Source organism: Sminthopsis crassicaudata, chromosome 2, assembly GCF_048593235.1.
Source record: "Sminthopsis crassicaudata isolate SCR6 chromosome 2, ASM4859323v1, whole genome shotgun sequence".
In the NCBI taxonomy this organism is placed as follows: domain Eukaryota; kingdom Metazoa; phylum Chordata; class Mammalia; order Dasyuromorphia; family Dasyuridae; genus Sminthopsis; species Sminthopsis crassicaudata.
This window is the reverse complement of record NC_133618.1, coordinates 242,581,877-242,603,257: the sequence shown is the minus strand read 5'-3', so window position 1 is coordinate 242,603,257 and position 21,381 is coordinate 242,581,877.

The following is a 21,381-nucleotide window of genomic DNA, read 5'->3' as shown; positions in this document are numbered from 1 at the left end:
AGCATCTAGTCTACTCCTATCATTTTATCCAGAAGAAAGGGAATTCTTGGGGGAAAATAATCCTTCGAAAAGCTCAAGGTGGGCTTTCCTCTTTGGCATTTGAAACAATCTTTTTTTTTTGTTGTTTTTTTCATCAATAACATGTCAACAGATTGCAAATCCTGTTGTAAGAGAGCTCGTAAAGACCAAAATGTGAATCAAGAACAAACCCACAGAATTTCAGCTTGGAAAAAATGTTCAGAAGTCATGGATGCCCCTTTCCCCCTTTTTTCTCTCTCCACTCCCCCCCACACACTCAGTTTAAACCAGATGGCAAAACTTAATCCTCCTTTGGGAAGGTTCCATAGACAGGTTTCGTTTGAATCTGCTGCTTCCAATCTTCCAATGTCTCCATCATGTTTATGAATCTTTTTACTAGACAGAAGGAAATCTGGTCTCCAACAACCCTAAGGCTGAAAAGTTCTCCCAACTGACCCTTGGCATTCCAGAAGAGACTCTTAGAGCACCGGTGTCAAATTCAAATAGGAGTCAAACCCTGTGAGCAATCTATTGACTTAGAAAACCACAAATTAATATTTTGTGTTGTATTTGAGGGCAGGTAAGTGGTACATCTTAAAATAAAATATAGGGTTTGGAGTCAAGAAGACTCTTCTTCCTGAGTTCAAATCTGGCCTCAGATACTTACTAATTGTAATTCTGAGCAACTCTCTTAAACCTATTTGCCTCAGTTTCTTCATCTGCAAAATGAGTTGGAAATAGCAAAGCATTCAGTATCTTTGCCAAGATGAGTTTGACACAATTGAAAAATGAATGAACAAATTGTATTTTTATCTATTAGGTTCAGCATTTCCTCATCATGTTTTAACCTGGTTCAAGAGTTTTGTGGGTGTCTTAACCAGCAAATTTGACACCTTTACCTAAATGATTATCTTGCCCAATCTCTTCATTTGATAAGTGAAGAAATTAAAGCCTAGAAAGAGACTTGACAGTACTAGGATCAGGACAGGCAATGTGGTTATATAGTAAATTTGGACTTAGAAATCTGCATTCAAATTCTGATGGTTGCATATGTACTGTCAAAAAATGTTATAATTATAAAATAAAATAAAAATTAAAAAAAAATTCTGATGGTGATAGATACTTTTATGTGAATTTGAATAAGTCATTTAAGCTCAGTTTTCTCATCTGAAAAATGACAGGGACTATTTCTAAGGTACCTTCCTGTTTTAAACTCTGTTAATTTGATGAACACAATGACCAACTCATAGTAGAACAGTTTATCTACCTACTGAAAGAGTTGGTGGTTATAAAGTACAAATTGAAGCATGATTTTTTTTTTGGACATAGCCAATACAGAAATTTGCTTTGCTTTAGTATACATGTTTGTAACAAGAAATTTGTATTTCTTGCTTTCTCAGTGGTGGAAGGAGATGGAACTTTGATTGAAAAAAAGTAAAATCTAGTTAAAAATTTTTTTAAAAATTCCATTAATCTAGTTTTCTGATTGCAAAATGATCTATGTAGCTTGAGATCAAATCTTAAATCTGGCCTTCTACCCTTCTTTTCCTCACCTTCAGCTATATACACACTGACTGAGCCTCATCCTACCAAAACTAAGTGAACTCTGAATTTGGAACAAGTAGAAATGTCATCATATTTATTACATTTTCCCTTAAAACAACAGAAGAAACTACCAACCGATAAGGACTTCTATTCATCGTATGTGAGCTGTGAAATCTTGTCCAAATCCTTCATTTTAGAGATGAGAAGACTGAGGCTTAGAGAAAAATTCACACAGTTGGTTTATAGAAGATCTAGGATCAAATTTCTGATTCTTAATCCAGGTCTTCTTAACTATGAATTTCATTTGCTTGAAATGAGTCCACTAGTCCCCTTCACTATTCAGACCCTTTGAACTACTCACAGTAATGAAGATGATTTTTTTTAAAAAGTTGCCAAATTAATATTAGCACTTTGAAGGAATTTTTTTAAATCTCTAATTGTCCTTATCAATTGGTGATCTTTGGGGTTGGTCCCATAAATAGGAAAGTAAAATTGGAAGTCACAAAGTTTCTACTTCTTTCAGATTTAGTAGATCAACCAGATTTGAATAGAAGAGAACTTATTAATATGCAAAGATCTAAATTTTGGGCAGGATGAATAGTTATTTCAATTATTTTAGACCAGGGTATAAAATTATATTAGTCTGATTTGACATAGCTTTTGAAACAGACTCCAGGAGTGAAAGGAAACAAATATTCTCATACTGTTTGATTAGGAGCAAGCATATTCACTTGGAATCTATTTTAGCTTTTTTTTTTTTTTTTTTTTAGGGTGCTACACAAAACTGGAAATCCAGTTATGCATTTGTGTACTCAATCACAAAGATGTGAGTACAAAGAAGAAAGGGTATGGGAAACTACACTTAATGGGTATCTCAGTTGAAATAGGTACAATTATTTTAAAAATCCTTATGTTTTCTATTTGTTATATGTCATGTTAATTTTCTATGATGAAGCATCAAGAAAAAGTTTTATTATTACTTTTTTATATTACATTAATTTTTGTCCTTATTTCCCTAGCCCTAGCCCCAGTGAAACCTCCTCTTATAATAACAACAAAAAATTAGTTAAGAAAAAAAAAAAACAACAAACAATCAACATAGTGACTGGGTCTGACACTTTAAGAAGGAACATTTGACTTGCAATATAGTCCTTTTCTTGCTAAAGGATCAGGCACAGAGATATGTTTCATTATCTATTATCTATTTTCTTTCTTTTTTTAAACTGGGTTTCCCTATCTTAATAGACTGGAAATTCAGGGACTGTTTGTGGCTGGATTCCATTACTGATTAGCTCCAGAGCCTTGACCTGCCTCATTTCAGACCTGGGGAAGTTTTTCCCTTCATTGAGTAGCCTGGTGTCTCTCTGCTCCCAGAAGCTTACCATCTTGACAGCAGACTTAGTGAGGAACCCTGATTGGTTTATCCCACTATTATTCAGAACTCTTGGGCTCAAGAGGTCTAGTTTGCCTCAACCTTTCCAGTAGCGTGGATTATGGGATTATCATGTGCACCACCATGTCCGGCTTTTAATTATCTATTTTCAAAGGCGGCTTTTTCACTTACTCAGAATTAGGCTTCCTTCTATTTATCTTTTCATGTTGTGTTCTAATCACTGACCTCCCCGACTTTCTTTAAATCCTAACTAAAATCCCATTTTCTACAGGAATCCTTCCCCAATCCCTCTTAGTTCCAGTGCCTTTTCTCTGTTAATTACTTGTATGTAGCCTTTATATGGCTTGCTTTGTATCTATTGGTTTGCGGATTGTCTCTCCCATTAGATTATAAGCTCCTTGAGGATGGAATTCTGTTTTGCCTCTTTTTGTATCTCCAGTACTTAGCACAATATCTGGCATATAGTAGGAGCTTAATAAATGTTAATTGATGATGAATTGATGTAAAATATCTTTCAGGTTTGCTTGTTCCCTCTGTATCAATATGTATAAATCTTCCTAGTTTAAAAATTCCTCATTCATCATTTCTTACCATAAAACAACATTTCATTACATACAGGTGTTTTTGTTTTTGTTTTTGTTTTTTTTTTCTGATACTTTTCAACTATCGAATCAGAAAGGATTATAGAATTTAGATCTGGAAGGTTCCTCTCAGATCATGTAGGTCAGCTGCTTGTTTTCCAGATGAGGAAACTGAAGTTACCAGAGTCTATGAGACTTACTAGAATCACACAGAGAGAAAGGGACAGATAGGTTTCTTGATTCCAAATGCAGTATTATTTGTATACACATGGCCTCCCATTCAATGGATATTCCCTTTATTTCTAGTTCAGAAATTGAAATAGAAGTATGAGGTAACCTTTGACTAATAATTTTACATTTTGTTTTGACACAGTAAAAATTTCTCAGCAAATATCAAACACCCCCCTCCCAAGTACATTCCCTAAAAATAATTAAATAAGCTTATTTAATTTAATAGTAAAACTCATATAACTGATATTATTTTCCATTTTCATAGTTTAATATTGAACAAAAAGAAAGGAAACAAGCATTTATTGTCTGCCATGTGTCAGGTTCTTCACAATGATCTCATTTGATATTTGTAACAACCATGTGAAGTGAGTGTTATGATTATCCCTTTTTAAAAAAACAAAACAAAACAAAACAAACAAACAAACAAACAAAAAAAAAAAACTGAGGCAAATAAAGTGACTCTTCCAGAGTCACACAGCTCAGTATCTGAATCTAGATTTGAACTTGGCTTTTCCTCACTCCAAGAACAGTATTCTATCTGCCACATCATTAGGTCATTGCATTAGATTCAAATTTTTTTTTTTTGTTTCCTCAAAATGTTGTCTTCATTTACTTAGTTATACTTATTGTGAATATTGTTCTAGAGTATAGACAGAAGCAAGTGGTGACACAATAGATAAATTAGAGCCTGAACCTTGAGCAAAGATTACCTAAATTCAGATCCTGCTTTAAATATTTGTTGTGTGACCCTGAGCAAATCACTTAACTGTCCATTTATAAAATGTGGATAATAATAGCACTTACTTCACGGCTGTTGTGAGGAACAAATGAGAGAATAAGGCATACTTAACAATCCCCAAAGTAATTTGTATGGGTTAGCTGTTGTAGTTCTACTTCTTTTTACTAATCATTATTTCCTACAAGCCTTCCAGTTTCTCTGATTCTTTGTATTGATCATCCCTCACAGTAATGGAACAGTATTCCATTATATCCACAGGTCAGCTTACATTCAAGTGAGAGACATAACAAGCACACAAATGAAAAATACACAATAAAATAAAAATGTAATGCATGGAACACAGCAATATATTTAGACATTCCCTTAATCATTGAGCACATTGTCTTCAACTTGTTATTTTTTAAATGATTTTGTAGTTTATTAATTACAACAGCATTTAATACATTTGAAAAATATTAATATATAAATATGTGAGAAATCCAATTTGTCTAATCTGTGAACATTTACTAATTTATTATACTTAATCATGCCTGTTTTGTTGGATATTAGATAAAGCATTTGATTTTATTATTATTATTATTATTATTTTTAGGTTATTTCATTTTTTACATATTTCCATATAAGTCATGTTGGGAGAGAAAAATCAGGACAAAAGGGGAAAACCATGAGAAAAAAAATCAGAAGGAAAAAAGGTGAAAATAGTATATATTGATCCACATTCAGTCTCCATGTCTCTCTGGATGTGGATGGCATTTTCCATTTAAAGTTTGTCAAGATTACCTTTGGTCAATGAATTGCTGAGTCTGTCCTAGTTAATTATCACCTTGTTGCTATTATTACATATTATATTTCATATATTTTTAAAACTTTTAGTTTATTGCATATATATATATTTCAAATTACAATTTTGAATTACATATCACATATATATTTCAAACTTTGTCCCAACACTCCCAGATCCAGAGGCGGATATTTCCCCTGGTGAATTATGGAGGCCCCTTGCTTCCCCTGAGGTCTTGAGCTAGGATGCTGCTTGTTGGTGACTCTGCTGGGGGCTGAGGAGACCAGAACAGGAGAGAACGCCCAAGTGGTTGAATAAATTGATCTCGCCACATTAGCAGTCTGGGGAAAGGAGGAGGCGGTAGGCTGAAGAGATTGAAGCTATCATGTGGAATGATCATTTGGGGTACTGTAGGCAGATCTCGGGGAACCGTGCTGTTCTGCAGACTGCAGGGAATCCAGGGTCCGTTCTGCAGAGAGGCTGGAAATCTAAGCTGGAACCAGCGCTCTTGGGGGCCTGACTCCATTAAAATGGGATAATAGTTAAAGGGAGAAGAGGGGGCCAAGGAGATGGCTATAGAGATGGCAGCATTGTGTTGACAAAGGTCGATAGATAGGGTGTGGGACTGTTTGAATATGTTAAAGGTTAGCAGCTCTCCTGGTGTTTCAGCCTGACTTGTTTGCTTCCTCTGATTTCCCCAGATAAAAGAAGGAGGGAACAGGAAGACGTGGTCTTTATACTAATGGAATCAGGAGATTGTAAAACCATGCACTGGAGTTTGTTGGATGCTAAGAGTTTGTCCTATCAAGTTGTCACTCACCGCCTTCTGCAGATTAGGTTTGTTAGCCATGAGGAAATGTATACCCTTGAACAGGGCCTGGGAAGCCAGCTCCCAGGCCCTAGTGTCTCTCTTCCTGACCACCCTCCTGGACTTGAGCTTGGGAGAAGTGGAGGGGGCCATGGTATGGCTAGTCTGGTCCTCTTTGATGAGGGGGCCTCCGGTCTGCAAGAGCCCTTCCCAGTGGCTCATGAAACAGAATATGAGGGAATCACAGGCTTTTATTGGTGGCATTTTTACTTCTGAAAAACTCTAGTATATGCTTTTACAATCTCTTGATTCTAGCTCCTCCCCTCCCCAACCTCCCCCACCTCCCTTCATTTACTCAACTTGAGTGGGTTTTTATATGTTTGTAGAAAAACATGTCATCTAGATCTCAGTTTCTTCCCCTGTAAAATGGGGGACAGGAAGGGAAGAGTATTGGGTGAGGTATTCTCTGAAGTCCTTTTCAGTTTAAACATTTTAAATTTTAAGGTTCCTTCCAACTCTGATATCTAGATGACTTCAATTCAACAAACTTATAATAGCCAGAGCACTGTGCTAGGCTCTAAGGACAAAAAGCCAGAAATTGAATTTATCTCTGCCCTTAAATTGAGAGGGATTATGTCAAATACTCATATGAATGCATAGAACATAGGCCACAAAGGCTTTGCTTATTGACAAGTAAAAAATTAAATTAGCTGACTATTTAATGAGTAACATGCCAAAAAATAAGTGATTAGTGGTTGTTTTTGGACTGATTTGGCCATCATACATTTAACAATTATCTATTATCTATAGATCTCATCTATAAAGTCTAGGTCAGTGATTTAAATGTTTTAGACTGAGTCAGAAAATAATTGTTTTTATTTTTAAAGTGGTATCCTAGAGAGGCAGTATATCACAATGGATTGAGAATTGGAATTGAAGTTAGGAAGATCTAGATTCAAATGTTACCTCAGGCATTTACTAGCTATATGACCATATGGACAGGTCATTCAACTCTTTGAATTTGAGTTCTTCTTCATCTAGAAAATTGGGGATAATGCTATTTATACCATTTATTTCACAGAGTTCTTGAGAAATTTTAATAGTAACAGTATTTATATTATCACTATATGCTGGGAATTGTTCTAAATACCTTATAGTTATTGGCTTTTTTCATCACAAGATTCCTGGGAGATAGATATTATTATCACCCATTTTACAGATAAGGAAATTGAGGGAATTAAAAGTTAAGATCATATAGCTAGCTAAATATCTGGAGCCATATTTGAATTTAGGTTGTCCTGACATCAGGCCCAGCATCTGGATGCATTATTGTCTGAGCTACCTAGCTGCTGAGTGAGGAAATGTATACAGAGTGCCACATAAATGCTCGTAATCGTCATCTTGTTCTCCCCATCTTTTTTCAGGAGTTGAATAGTTTGGTTCTCGTTGGTACATAATTCTTATGTGATCATAGGCAAATCAAATAAAGTTGCTGGGATTCGGTTTCCTTATTTATAAAATAAGAAGGTTGGCTAGATGTCTTCTAAGTTATCTTCCAGCTCTAAATCTAAGCTCCTACCATCCACCGACTTAGCCAAAATCCCATATTTTACTTAATGGCAAATATGAGAAGAGAACCCAGGTCTCTTGGATAGTAGTGCTATTAGATACTTCCTTCTGCCCCTACACACACACACACACACACACACACACACACACACACACACACACACACACACACGAGTTCCAAGTGAGCTTTCCTTCTCTGAAATTCTATAACTTTTCTTCTCTGTCTTTCTTTTGGCACTTATTAATCACTTCCTGTATTGTTATCTTTAACATATGTGTTAGTTTTCTCTATCTAGTACTCATTATCTCGTGTTTTCTATTTTTCTTTTTGTCTGTCACAGTGCTAAGTACATACTAGAAACTGAATAAATATTTATGAATTAATTTCTTATCTCAAACTACTTCCCATGGATTCTCATAAGGGAGAAAAGGGCCTTATTTTTTATTATGTAACACTGGCCTTGCTAAAACAATTGTAATTATCTAAACAGAAGTCTCTGAAGCAACAAGATGTGGTAGAAAAAAGTCTTATTATGAAGATTACTAAACAAAGTCATTTTCTATTTTATAGGTTATGGAGTGGTGCTTTGTTTGAATCTTTCTTGTGTAACTTGTTCCATTGATCTAGCTCGCTATTATTTAACCAATAGGGCTTAACCATATCTTTAAACAGAAGTTATGGTAACTGATGCTTTATGTTGTAGTTTAAGATCTGGAAATACTATTTCCATCTTCATCCCCATTGTCTTTTCATCATTTTCTTTGATATGCTAGAACTTTTGTTGTTTGAAACTAATTTTATTATTATTTTATTGAGTTCTATAAAATATTCCCTCAATTGGTATAGCATTAAAAGCATAAGTTAATTTTGACAATCTTATCATTTTAAATTATACTGACATAGCCTAGCCATAAACACCGAATATTCCTCCAGCTATTTAAGTTGATTTTCTTTCTTTCTTTCTTTCTTTTTTCCCCCCCTGAGGCTGGGGTTAAGTGACTTGCCCAGGATCACACAGCTAGGAAGTGTTAAGTGTCTGAGGTCAGATTTGAACTCGGGTCCTCCTGAATTCAAGGCTGTTGCTCTATCCACAAGAAGAACTTTGTAGGGGCAACTAGAAGGCACAGTAGATAGAGCACCAGCCCTGAAGTCAGGAGGACCGGAGGTCAAATCTGATTTTAGATACTTAATACTTCCTACCTGTAGAACCTGGGCAAGTCACTTACCCCAAATGCCTCAGGGGAAAAAAAAAAAGAACTTTGTAATTGAATTTTTACAAGTGTTTTTATGTACTTTTGTAGGTTGATTCCCAGATTATATTAGGCATTTTTAATTATGAGAAATAATTAATTTCTCTTTTCTGAGAAAACCCCCCTGCCCTAGTATGATAAAGGATAGTTAGACAAGAGGAAAGCAAGGGTATGATTAGGGGCGATCTTGAAAAGAATTGGAGAAGACAGTTTGAGGACTAATCAGGTACATTCTTAGAGACCCAGATGTAAATATTTAATTGTGATTCTATGAACTAAACCAGTGTATCAAACTTAAATAGGAATGGAGACGTCAAACTGTACATAAAGATCTTTAAAGACAGCACATTGACTTAGAAAACCACAAAACTATACTCTATTGTATTTTTATTCATTTTATTAAGTTTTTCCATTATATTTTTAGTCTGTCTTCTGGTAACAATCTGGAGCATTGTGGGCAGTAATATGATACTTCTGACCTAGACATTGCTGGGTATCTTTTTCATTGGCTCATACCTTCTAAAAACCAACTTAGCTAATAAATAAAAATATGTCATAGTAATAGCAATAACTGTGGACATTTCCTTTCCTGATTATAGCTCAGAAGGTGGCAATTGTGAAGTCCTGTCTTACAAAATCAGGAAATTTCCATTTTGGCAGGAGATGACTAGAATATAGTAATAAATAAAGCATTGTATTCAATGAGGTTATACTAGAGTAAGTAAGGGAAATAAAAAACAAAGATGTACTCTTCCCCCTATTCTTTGATGTAGCTCTGGAAATAGCAATAAGACAAGTGAAAAAAGTTAAAAACATAAAGATAGGTAAAAAAGAAATAACACTAATCTTGTTTGCTAACAAAATAATAGTTTACTTGGAAAATTCTAGGGAATCAACAAAGATACTAATTAAGACAATAGCTTTACCAAAGTTTCAGGCTTAAAAATTAAATCTCCCAAATCAATAGTATTTCTTTATAATAACAACAAAACACAAAAAGTAATAATAGAAAGGGAAATCTAATTCCAAATAATTCCAAAAGGCATAATGTATCTGGAGATCAACCTACTGATGCACACGAAAAACTTATATAGATTCAGTTACAGTGTCCCTTAAAGAAAGAACAACTTAAATAACTAGAGGAATATTCAATAGTTATGGCTGGACTGTGCCATTATAAACATGACAATATTAGCAAAATTAATTTGTGCTTTTAACATCATTTAAATTACCAAGGGAACATTTTACAAAACTTGATAAAATGATAACAAAATTCTTTTGAAATAACAAAAAATCTAGCATATCAAGGGAAATGGTGAAAAGATATATGGATGAAGATAGAAATAGTACTTGCAGACTTTAAACTGTATCATAAAGCATTTATCATCACAATCATCTGATATTAGTTAAAGAATAGAAAGTTTGATGGAATAGGTTAGACAAGAAAGATTCAGATATAACAGAGCTCAATAACTCAATGATAAAGTAGAAAACAAATTAACTGGGGAAAACTCTCTAGTTGATAAAAGCTGCTAGAAAACTGAAAAATCAGTCTGACGGAAATTATAGTCATTAGATAGAAATAGTAAGTAAGTGTTATTTTTACTATATATTCCACAAGATATACTAATGGATATTGATCTTAAAACATAAATTGTATATATAAATATATGTATTATATATAAATAAATATAAAAATATTAAAGAACTTTATAAATTAGAAAAGAAACAGATGACATATGTTTTACATCTATTGGTAAGAAGTGATATGTGTAATGAATAGAGAGAAACACAGAAAGATCTATATAAACTGATGCAAAGTGACGTAAGCGTAGTCAAGAAAACAATATCACACCAAAAATCAAAAGTGAATGTAACAAAATTATAGATATTAAGCAGAACTCAAATGAGAGAGAAAGTACATACTAACATAACACTTAATGGAGATACGAAGTCAACAGATATTCCATATTGCATGTTGTCAGACTTTTTCAATATATTGATTAATTGTATAGATTTTTTATTCTCTAAAAATGCTATTTGTAATATGAGATCATTCTCTGGCAGGGCATGCAAGTGGGATACTTGATTTAGCTTTGATAATGTAAGAAACAGAAGACAACACTGAGAATTTATAAACAATAACAAATAGATCCAGGGATATCCCTAAAGCTTGTGCTACAAAGTAGGATGTGCATGTGGCTCTGAAATACCTGCTTAAAGAATGGAGGGGCCTTAGAAACATCAAAATAAAACTAAGAATTATATCAATATCTGAGCTAGTTTCAAATTTTATTAATATGACAGTCTTAAATATTGAAGTATCTCATGACCTACCATTGGTTCTGAAAGAGATACTTCTAGATATCCTATCATCAAGACACTTTTCTGCCAGCAATAGATTATTATAATTTGATCTTTTTGGTCAATCAAACTTGCATTGATTGTTAAAGTATTAAAGTCAGCTTAATGTAAATAATAAAAATAGAGTAATTATAATTATCCTTGACTCTCTACTATGTCCTTATTTTTCTGAAGCTTATGAAGTATTAACTGTGTTTTTAATTCATAGATTGTAGATTAGAACTAGAAAAGACCTCACAGGACTCTAATCCAACTTTCCTATTTTATGAATGAGGAAATGAGTCCCAAAGATTTAATTTCTTATTAAGTCCCCAGCATCCAAAAAGTATCATACTAAGCTTTGTATTTATGGGAAAAAAAAGGAAAGCATCAATGTTTTCAAGAAGTTTACACTTCACTGTAAGGCTGATTGATTTTTTTTCCCGAAGCAAGATTGTATGTATTAGAATTGGAATTTCAATGGAAGAATCTAATCCCAAATCCAGCATTTTTGTCATTACTTCACGCCAATCCAATTCAATTAATATTTATTAAATAATATTTGATAGGACAGGAAAACAAAAAGATTATAATCCCTGATATTGAGCGGTTTACATTCTATGAAGAGATTAAGAAATGTTGTTTTGTCTTTATTTTTCAAAAAGCACCATTGATCTCATGGGGTCCATGACTCATGTGTGAATCAGATTTAAGTGACACAGAGATGCACAAAGACTTCAACCTCACTCTCCACTCCAGAGTCTTTGAAGTTCAGTGGCAACACAAAAGACAATTAGTGATGATGCAGGATGTAGTGGATGACCTTATATCTTTTTCTGCCCTCAAGGAGTTTATAATAGAGTCCCAGGAATAAGACATATATTCAATAACTTTATATGATGAGTGCATAAGACAGGTCTAAATAAGATGTTAGGAGAAATTCAAGAAGAAGCTGATCATTTTTCAGAGGGATTTAAGGGAATATTCTATTAAAGAAATTATTCTTGTGTTATATTTTAAAGGCAAGAAAGAATTTCCACAAGCAGAAATCCAAGGGTGACATATCAATGCACTGGAATCAACTTGTATCAGCTTTTGAGAGAGCTTGTTAAATTTACAGTGTGAGCATTTATGCCTTAGAAATTGGCAAACTACAAATCCAGGTTTTATTTGATGGTTTGTTGATTGTCTAGTTTTAGGAAGCAGTGAAGAAAATATGAATAATATGAATTAAATTTAAAAGTATGTTTTACATAACTTTTTTTTTCAGAGGAGCCAGTTGTAAAACATTTACTGGAATAATACTGGGGTAAACATTCTAGACTTTATGACCCCAGCATATAAAAAAAAATCAGAAAAATGGGGAGTAGAATGAGCTCAAGGAATGGTAAAGAGTCTAATTTGGGTAGAATTGAGGGCATGATATAAAGTTGAGAAGCATGCTGGAAAAAAGAATTGAAGCTAAAATCAGAAATTTTAATTTAGTTATCAATAGAGATCCTTGATCCCCTTATTACCATGGGGATATGACAAAGAAAACACTTCTTTAGAATTAAAACCAAGCTGCAAAACTTTTCAGAGAGAACAGTGGACGATTATGAGTAGAATCAATTGTTAGCAGGGTAAGAAAGGGTGAGTGGGAGAATGAGGTGGAGGAGAATGGACAAGTTTGCAGATAACTTGGCCTGAGGCTTACTTGAGCTAGATAATATCAAGAACAGTAGGCCAGGGAAGCTCTGGAGATCCTTATTCCAACTCCCACTCTCACCCACAAGTCAGGTTCCCAGAGCTAGGGTGGTTACTGGTAGGGGTTCATCCAGAATAAACATTGGGCTATAAAAATTGGCAGGGACCCATTAGACAGATTCTCCACCTGGGACTTTCATTATTGAATACCCTAGTTCTATTAAAAAAAATTGGCAATTTCTGTCGTACTTTAAAATGCAGTTGTACAGCAAGTCAGGTTTTCCAATATATTTCCCTAAAAGTTAAACCCATTCTTTCTGTGATGATTTTTGCAGACTTTTACATTTGTTGATTCATTGAATGTTTAAATATTGATATTTGCTATATTACTGAATCCTGTGCAGGTATTGATATTGAAGCCAATATAAGAAATATGGAGTTTGCATCATTAAAATATTTGTAATTCTAAAAATGTCTAGAGGAGAGTATGATAATTCATAAATATTTTCTTCCTTCCTTCCCTCCTTCCTTCCTTCTTTCTCTCTTTCCTTCCTCCCCTCCTTCCTTCCTTCTTTCTCTCTTTTCTTCCTTCCCTCCTTCCTTCCTTCTTTCTCTCTTTCCTTCCTTCCTTCCTTCCTTCCTTCCTTCCTTCCTTCCTTCCTTCCTTCCTTCCTTCCTACTTTCTTTTCTTCCTTCCTTCCTTCCTTCCCTTCCTTCCTTCCTTCCTTCTTTCCTTCCTTCCTTCCTTCCTTCCTTCCTTCCTTCTTTCTTTCTTTCTTTCTTTCTTTCTTTCTTTCTTTCTTTCTTTCTTTCTTTCTTTCTTTCTTTCTTTCTTTCTTTCTTTCTTTCTTTCTTTCTTTCTTTCTTTCTTTCTTTCTTTCTTTCTTTCTTTCTTTCTCTCTCTCTCTTCTTTCTTTCTTTCTCTCTCTCTCTTTCTTTCTTTCTTTCTTTTTTCTTTCCTTCCTTCCTTATTTCCTTTTCCCCTCCCTTCCTTCCTCTCTTCCTCTTTTTCTTCCTTTTTTCCTTCCTTCCTTCCTTTTTTTTAATCCTTTCTAACAGACTCAGAATATTTATTTTGTGATAAGAGGCTAGTGTTATTACTTGAACACCAATCAAAACTGGCTTGATTTTTCATCTGAAGGATGGGAAGATGAATTCTAGTTTACTACATGTCCCTAATCCATGTGAATTCTTTAAGTGATAAGGCTTTCCTCCCTGGAGAAAGGCTTATTTTTTTCCTTGTTCTTTATTGTTTATTTATTTATTATTTATTACAAATAATAAGACAAGTGACAGCCTATTAGAATTTTGTGAAAATTATGTTTGTTTCACAAATTGTACCATCAAGTATTTGAAGTGTGAAAGAGTGTAAATTTCTGGGTTGATTATAAACTGTGCCACATCGACTTTTCCTGAAACTTTTTAGTAGAAAGCACTAGAGATTATATTAAAAAGAGAAATGAAAACCCTCCCCAAACACTAAAAAATTATTCAGGTTATACTTTACCAATCATATTCCAGTAAATATGCTATATTTGCAGCAAATATTAAACCAGGGGAGGGGAAAAGAGTATAAGTACCCCTACCCTTCAATTTTAGCCTCATATCTTAATTAGGTGAGATGTCTCAATTAATCAATGAGAAATCCTTAGACTAAGTTTAAGAAGAATCTGAAAAACATTAGATTAAATGAAATGGTGTCAGACAGGCAATGTGTTCCAGTAGTCTGGGAAACTTGGTCATGCTTCCAGGGATCATTTATAAATATCAAGCAAGTTGAGAAGGGAGAGGTACTTCCAGAAATTGAAGTGTGTGGCTTTCCAGTACATTCTTGAGAAGGAATTCCCTCAGGAGGAAAGAAAAGCTTTGGCCAAACTCTCCTTTAAATTCTCTCTCACTCCTCAATCTGAGAAGGACCTTCTAGCTCCAGAAATTTTGGAAGCTATTTGACTTCCCACTTTCCCACTAAATGTCCCAAGTCAGTTAATGGCAATGATGACAAGGTCAAAAATTGATGCAGGTTTACCATGCTTAAGAGAAATTTCTTGAGTTCTTCATAAACAGGAGAACTGGACTTCTAGCAACCAGAAAATGTGAGTTACCTATTTGTCACATGGGGCCTCTAAGCTTGAACCCATTTTCCCCTGCATTTTGTATGTATTTGTGGAGAAAGGGGGGCTGTCATAGGCTTTTGGGAAAACACACACAAATGGGAGTTCAAATAGAAAGAGTTAGAGAAAAATGATTCTATTGGCCACAGAATCCCTGCAATCCTAAAAGGGAGATGTAGCTGGCTTGGCTCTGGAAGAATAATACCAGAGTAACTGTAGTTTTAAGCTTTAGAACATTAAAATCACACTAGGATTTTTGGAACATCTTGTGTATGTATAAGAGATTCTAACATCAATAGATGTGGGGTTGAAAATCAGGTCAGACCTCTTACAGGAAGGGTACTTGAGCTGAGCCTTCCTTAAAGAAAGGTAGGATTTCTAAGAGGTGGAGGTAAGAAAAGGTATTCTCTAGGGATGGGGTATTCTCTAGTTTATGTAAAGGTGTACATGTGGACTTAGGGAGGTCTTGTTTGGAGAATAGCAAACAAGCTTATTTGGCTGAATCCTAGTCTCTGAAGAGTAATAACGCACAATAAATCTAGAAAGGCAGGCTGCAATCAGATTGTGAAAAGCTTTTACATGTCAAACAGAGAAATTTGCATTTTGACCTAAAAACAATAGGAGCTTCTTGAATTAAAAAAATGAAATAATCAGATTTTGCATTAGGAATATAAAACTATGTCACCTGTGCAGGGCTTCTTAAGTTTTTTCCACTCATGACCAATTTCTTGCCTGAAAAATTTTTATGTGACTCTGGGTATGTAGATATATAAAACTGGTATAATAAATCAAACATTTACTGACAACAAATAATTACTTCACAACTCCCACATTCAATTATGAGATCCCACAAACCACAGTTTAAGAAGCTGGGGTATAAGATGATCAATTCTGATGGATGTGGCTCTCTTCAACAATGATTTAGGCCAGTTCCAATGATCTTGTGATCAAAAGAGCCATCTACATCCAGAGAGAGAGAACCGTGGGAACTGAGGGTGGTTCACAACATAACATTTTCACTGTTTTTGTTGTTTGCTTGCATTTTATTTTCTTCATCATTTTCTTTTTGGGTTTGATTCAATTTTTCTGGTACAGCAAGATAGTTGTATAAACATGTATGCATATATTGGATTTAACATATATTTCTGCCATGTTTAACATATATTGGATTGCTTGCCATGGGGTAAGAAGTGGGAGAAAAACTGGAATACAAAGTTTTGCAAGAGCTAATGATGCAGAATTATCCTGCATATGTTTTGAAAAATAAAAAGCTTTAATAAAAAAATTTTAAAAAGGAGCTGGTGTATAGAGGATGAATTAGTGAGGCAAAGGACTGAATGAAAAAAAAAAACATTTAGGAAGCTATTGAAGCAGCCCTGGTGAGAGGTGATGTAGGCTTGATCTATGGTAGTTGTGGCATGAGTGGAGAGAAGGGAATGTATTTGAAAGATATAATTAAAATTATAAATCACTAAGACTTGGCAATATGGGAATGAGGGAGAGTGAAAAGTTAAGAGAGACTCTAAAATTCTGAACTTGGGTCACTAAAAGGGTAGTGATATCTCAATAGAAGAAGTTTAGATGAAGGGTGGGTATTGGAAAAATATATATAATAAGTTCTGTTTTGAACATATTGAATTTGACATGCCTATGAGACATCCACTTGGAAATGAGCTATAGTCAGTCACATGGTAGAAAATGCATGGACTAGAGCTCTGGAGAAAGACAAGGACTTCATCAATATGGAATGTTGTCTGCATAGCTGAAACAACTGAAATCCATGGGAATTGATTAGATCCCAGAGAATAAACATTCTCTGTGTAGAATGAAAGAAGAGATCTCAGTGCAGAATCATAGAGCCCCTTACATAGAGCTGTGATTTGAAGGATGAAGCTGAGAAGCAGAAGTATAGGTAGGCAGAGAACTAAGAAAGAATAGTTTCATGAAAGCCTAAGGAGGAAAGAATATCCAGGAGGAGTTAGGGCAATCTACTACACCTGATGTTGCAGAGAAGTCAAGAGGGGTGGAAATTGGTCAGTCACCACTGGAGTCCAAGTAGAAGAGGGACTCCCAGGTTGCTATGCAGAGATGATGTCTTGACTTATGAGTGAATTGGATTTGAGTGAGACAGAGTCCTCCAGATGTTCTTATTTGGAGATGACATTGTGCTAGATGCAACTGAGACTTCTTTGGTTCATATGATTCTAAGAGGTCCCCTGTGTATGTGAAACGCAGAGCTATGGAGACCATGTGCAAAAGGAGGTAAAGTCTGGGTCTATTAACACACCTGGAGACTCTTCTCTTTTGAACAAGTCGTTTGAGAGTTGGACTTCTGAGAGTACAATGAATGACCACCATCTGCTGGAGACTGAAGAGTATGGCAAAGTGGCAGAGGACAGCAACTGGGGTGGGAGTAATTAAATGGCCACCTGTTCGTAGCTAAGAAGAGTTTTATAAATTATAAACTATGGAGACTAGCAGATTGAGTTTGCAACTGCTTGAGGGCTCTAAGGGAAGAGAGGGACAGAGAGTAATGACTATGAATACATGATAAAAGCACCAGGAGCCAAAGGATGCAGGGAACTGGGAAATGAATTCCTGCTGAGACAAAGAGATGACAGAAGGGAGCATTGATGTGGTACATGGAGCAAACACTGACTGGTTCCAGATGAAAGGTTAGTAAGTAACTAGAGGAATGTACAGGTTTTTGAGTGGGGAAAGAGTGATTATTCACTGGTCATTATCACTGTTTTTATGGGCTTGGATCTGAGTTTTCTTGTTTTCTATGAACTTGTAAATAAAGCTGTTAATGTTTTGAGCCTTGTGAGCTTGTGTGCTTTAAAGGGGATCTTTTTAGGGGTGGGGGCAGGGAATGCCAAATGCTTGAAAAACAAGATCATCTAAGTGTAGATAATGAATTAGAGAAATGAGAAGTCCCCAAAGGATACCTATTCCATTTTGTTATGAATAGTATGATATAAGAGTTATACAATAGAATTTCAGAGCTACAAGATGGCCTAGGGATTGGTCAAAGTTTTTTGAGTGAGTGAATGAATAAATAACTATTTCCCAAATGTCTTCAATTTCTTGACTAGACATTTATGGCAGTCAAGGACTAAACCTTATAGTCTTATAGTTCATAATTCTTAACATCATGCTAACAGGGACATTAGAATTCATTTAATCCAATCTCTTCTCTCTTCCTGGAATGCATTCCTTTTTTTCTTTTGAGTTCCAGTTCAGATGTCACTTCCTCCTTGAAGCCTTCCCTGATCTACCTGAAAATGTTTTTTCCCACCTCAAATTTTCCTAGAAAATTTTCTTCAGCTTCCTTCGGCCTCATTACATTCTACCCTGAATCACTCTGATTTATGTACATATCATATTCTGCTGCTCGATCCAGTTCAATCGAATAGCTAATAAAGCCAGAGTCTTTGTTTTTAAATTTATTGTTTTACATCTTAAAAGTTTACTTTTATTATTTTTTTCATTTTTATATCCACAGTGCCTGAATATTTTCTCTTTTGATCTAGACTTGTGATTTCATCAATATTGAGAATTGGGAGAAGGGAGTTAGGAATAAAGGGAAGATTTTAATAGTGATGCAACACTTGATCAGTGCATCTCAGCAACTATTCTGTGACTTATTGTCTTACAACATTGCTTGGGGCCTCTAAGAGATTACATGACTTTTCCAGGTCATGTAACCCATATATGTCAGACACAGCTTTAAGCTTGATCTCTCTCAGAAATGGAATTTTTCTCTGCTATTCCATGTTGTATAGATGTTTGTTGAATATAAGCAAGATTTTCTCCTATGTAAGAAATTGATTGGTCCAAGAAATAGCTGTGTCCTTTAATAGCAGCATGAAATGTAAAATGTATGGTATTGCCTGTCGTCGGGGGGAGGGAATAGAGGGAGGGGGGGTAATTTGGAAAAATGAATACAAGGGATAATATTATAAAATATATATATATATATATATATATATATATATATATATATATATATATATATATATATATATATAATAAAAAAAAAAATAGCAGCATGAAAACTGCCCATGGTGCTCTGAAACTTTCCTGTGGTATGAGAGGCTAGACCTGTAAGGCAGGTTTCTAAGACCCTGGAATTCTGACCCCAGCAGGGTACCATTCAGGGGTTCTCAAACTACGGCCAGCGGGCCAGATGCAGCCCGCTGAGGACATTTATTTATGCGGCCTGCCGAGTTATGGCAAATGGGCTGAGGGGCGGAGACAGAGTGTGAGCTTTTGTTTTTATTATAGTCCCGCCCTCCAACAGTCTGAGGGACAGTGAACTGGCCCCCTATTTAAAAAGTTTGAGGACCACTCAATTTTTCCTTTCTCCTTCAAGCAAATAGGTGGGGTCAGTGGCAGCTTGTAGGTCAGAGAGCCTGGAGAGGGGGCTCAATAGGAATATGGTAAAAAATTGACAACTGGCTCTCCTCCCCATAAAATGGATAGAAGGCATATTTTAAAATTTAATCATTATTATCACTTCCCCCATCACTTTATTAAGATTAAACATTCAACAAAACACAAAATCAAAGCCTGATTTGTAGCTTTTGCTGATTTTTAAGTGTAAACCCACACTGAAAATTTGATAATTTGCTCCCCATCAGCTGACTCTAGCACAGACCTGGGGCAAAATAATACTGGAGACTGGGGATTCCCAGGCTTCTCTGATCCACTAAGAGCTTATAAAAGCAAGAGAGAAATGGGGATAAGGAACAGAGTGAGAGAAGGGAAAAGATCTATTTCAAACAAATAAGGCGTCTTGGACTCAGTGTTAGAGGCTGTGGAGTTGAGCCTACCTCTAGTCATTTTATTTTATTTTTACTCACTGTAGAAGCTTGGGCAAGCTATCTCTGTTCCCTGGCCTTGTTTCTTCCTCTGTAAAATGAGGGGTATGGGCTACAGAATCCCTTTTGGTTCTAAATCTAATTATTAACAATTCAAAACATAAATAGATACAAAGGTCAAGGGATCCTTAGAGATCATCACTAATCTTCTTCTTCTTCTTCTTCTTCTTCTTCTTCTTCTTCTTCTTCTTCTTCTTCTTTTTTTTTTGCTGAGGCAATTGGGGTTAAGCCCAGGGTCACACAGCTAGTTAATGTCTGAGATCAGAATTGAACTCAGGTCCTCCTGACTTCAGGGCCTGTGGGCTATACACTGTACCAGCTAATCTGTATCTCTAATTTGTATTTTAAAGAAGAGGAAAGGAGCCCTGGAGATCTGCCTTGACTCCTAGGATGCTGTAATTAGTATCTCCATCAGTCCCAAACCTGGGTGCTCTGCTGACAAATCCAGGGCCTGTCCAATGCTTTGGTGAGATCTATTTGTCTCCTTTTCTTTCAGCCCCTTTCTTCTCCCCTTTATACTTCTGTTCTAGGCTGATTCAAAAAAATATTTAATCTAATGCTATTTCTACTACCTGGTATTCTCAAAGAAGAATGAAAAGGAATAGGATGGAGCCAAAGATGGCTTTGTGGGGGTGCAGAAGACCCTAGGGGGGGACTGCTGGCATTTCCCTGGAATCTGTCTCTTAGGACATTGTAAATGTTACCCCATTCCCTCCTTGTGAACTACGAGAGGGGCAGGGCTCTGGTCCGATGGCCTGGGTGTTAACAATAATGTATGTTTTCTGTTTCTCCAGACTTCCCTCACGATCCCTGGGCAGACCCTGGCTGCTTCAGAACCTGTGGGAGAAGCAAACATTTTCTCAATCTTCTTTGTGCTTGGGGTGGGAGAGGGAGTGGGGGGAAGTTGGCAGCAACTCACAATGTAACCTTCAGACTTCCCCAGTCCTGGGTTGGCCCTCATGGGAACCAGACACTGTCTGCCTTGGGCTTGGGGGGTGAGAGGGAGGGAGGCTGTGTTACAAGCTCAGCGAAAGGAACGCAGAGTGCCCTAATCAGGAAGAATTCCAGGCTAAAAGTCCAACTTGCATTCCCACCATGCAGAGGCTGTTCCTTCAGGGAAAGGCGAAGGAGGGAAAGGTTGAGAATCTCACCCCCATTGCCAGTGACCTGTGGGATCCTGGAGGAGAGGCAGCCTGTTATGTTTCTTCTCAAATGACCATTTTGGAGGAAATTTAAAAAGAAAGAAAATTAGTCTGAGATGCTTGCCTAAAACCTTTCTGTTCCTCTCTTCTCGGTCCTCCCCTTGGTTAAGGTCACTGGGAAGAAAGGGCTTTGCTTTCCCAGAAGGATTAACAGGGAATGAATCCATTAAATGTCTGTTCACCCTCCCTTCAGTCCTTATATCTGTTCTCTCCGTTGAAAAGTGGAGTGGAATTCTCAGA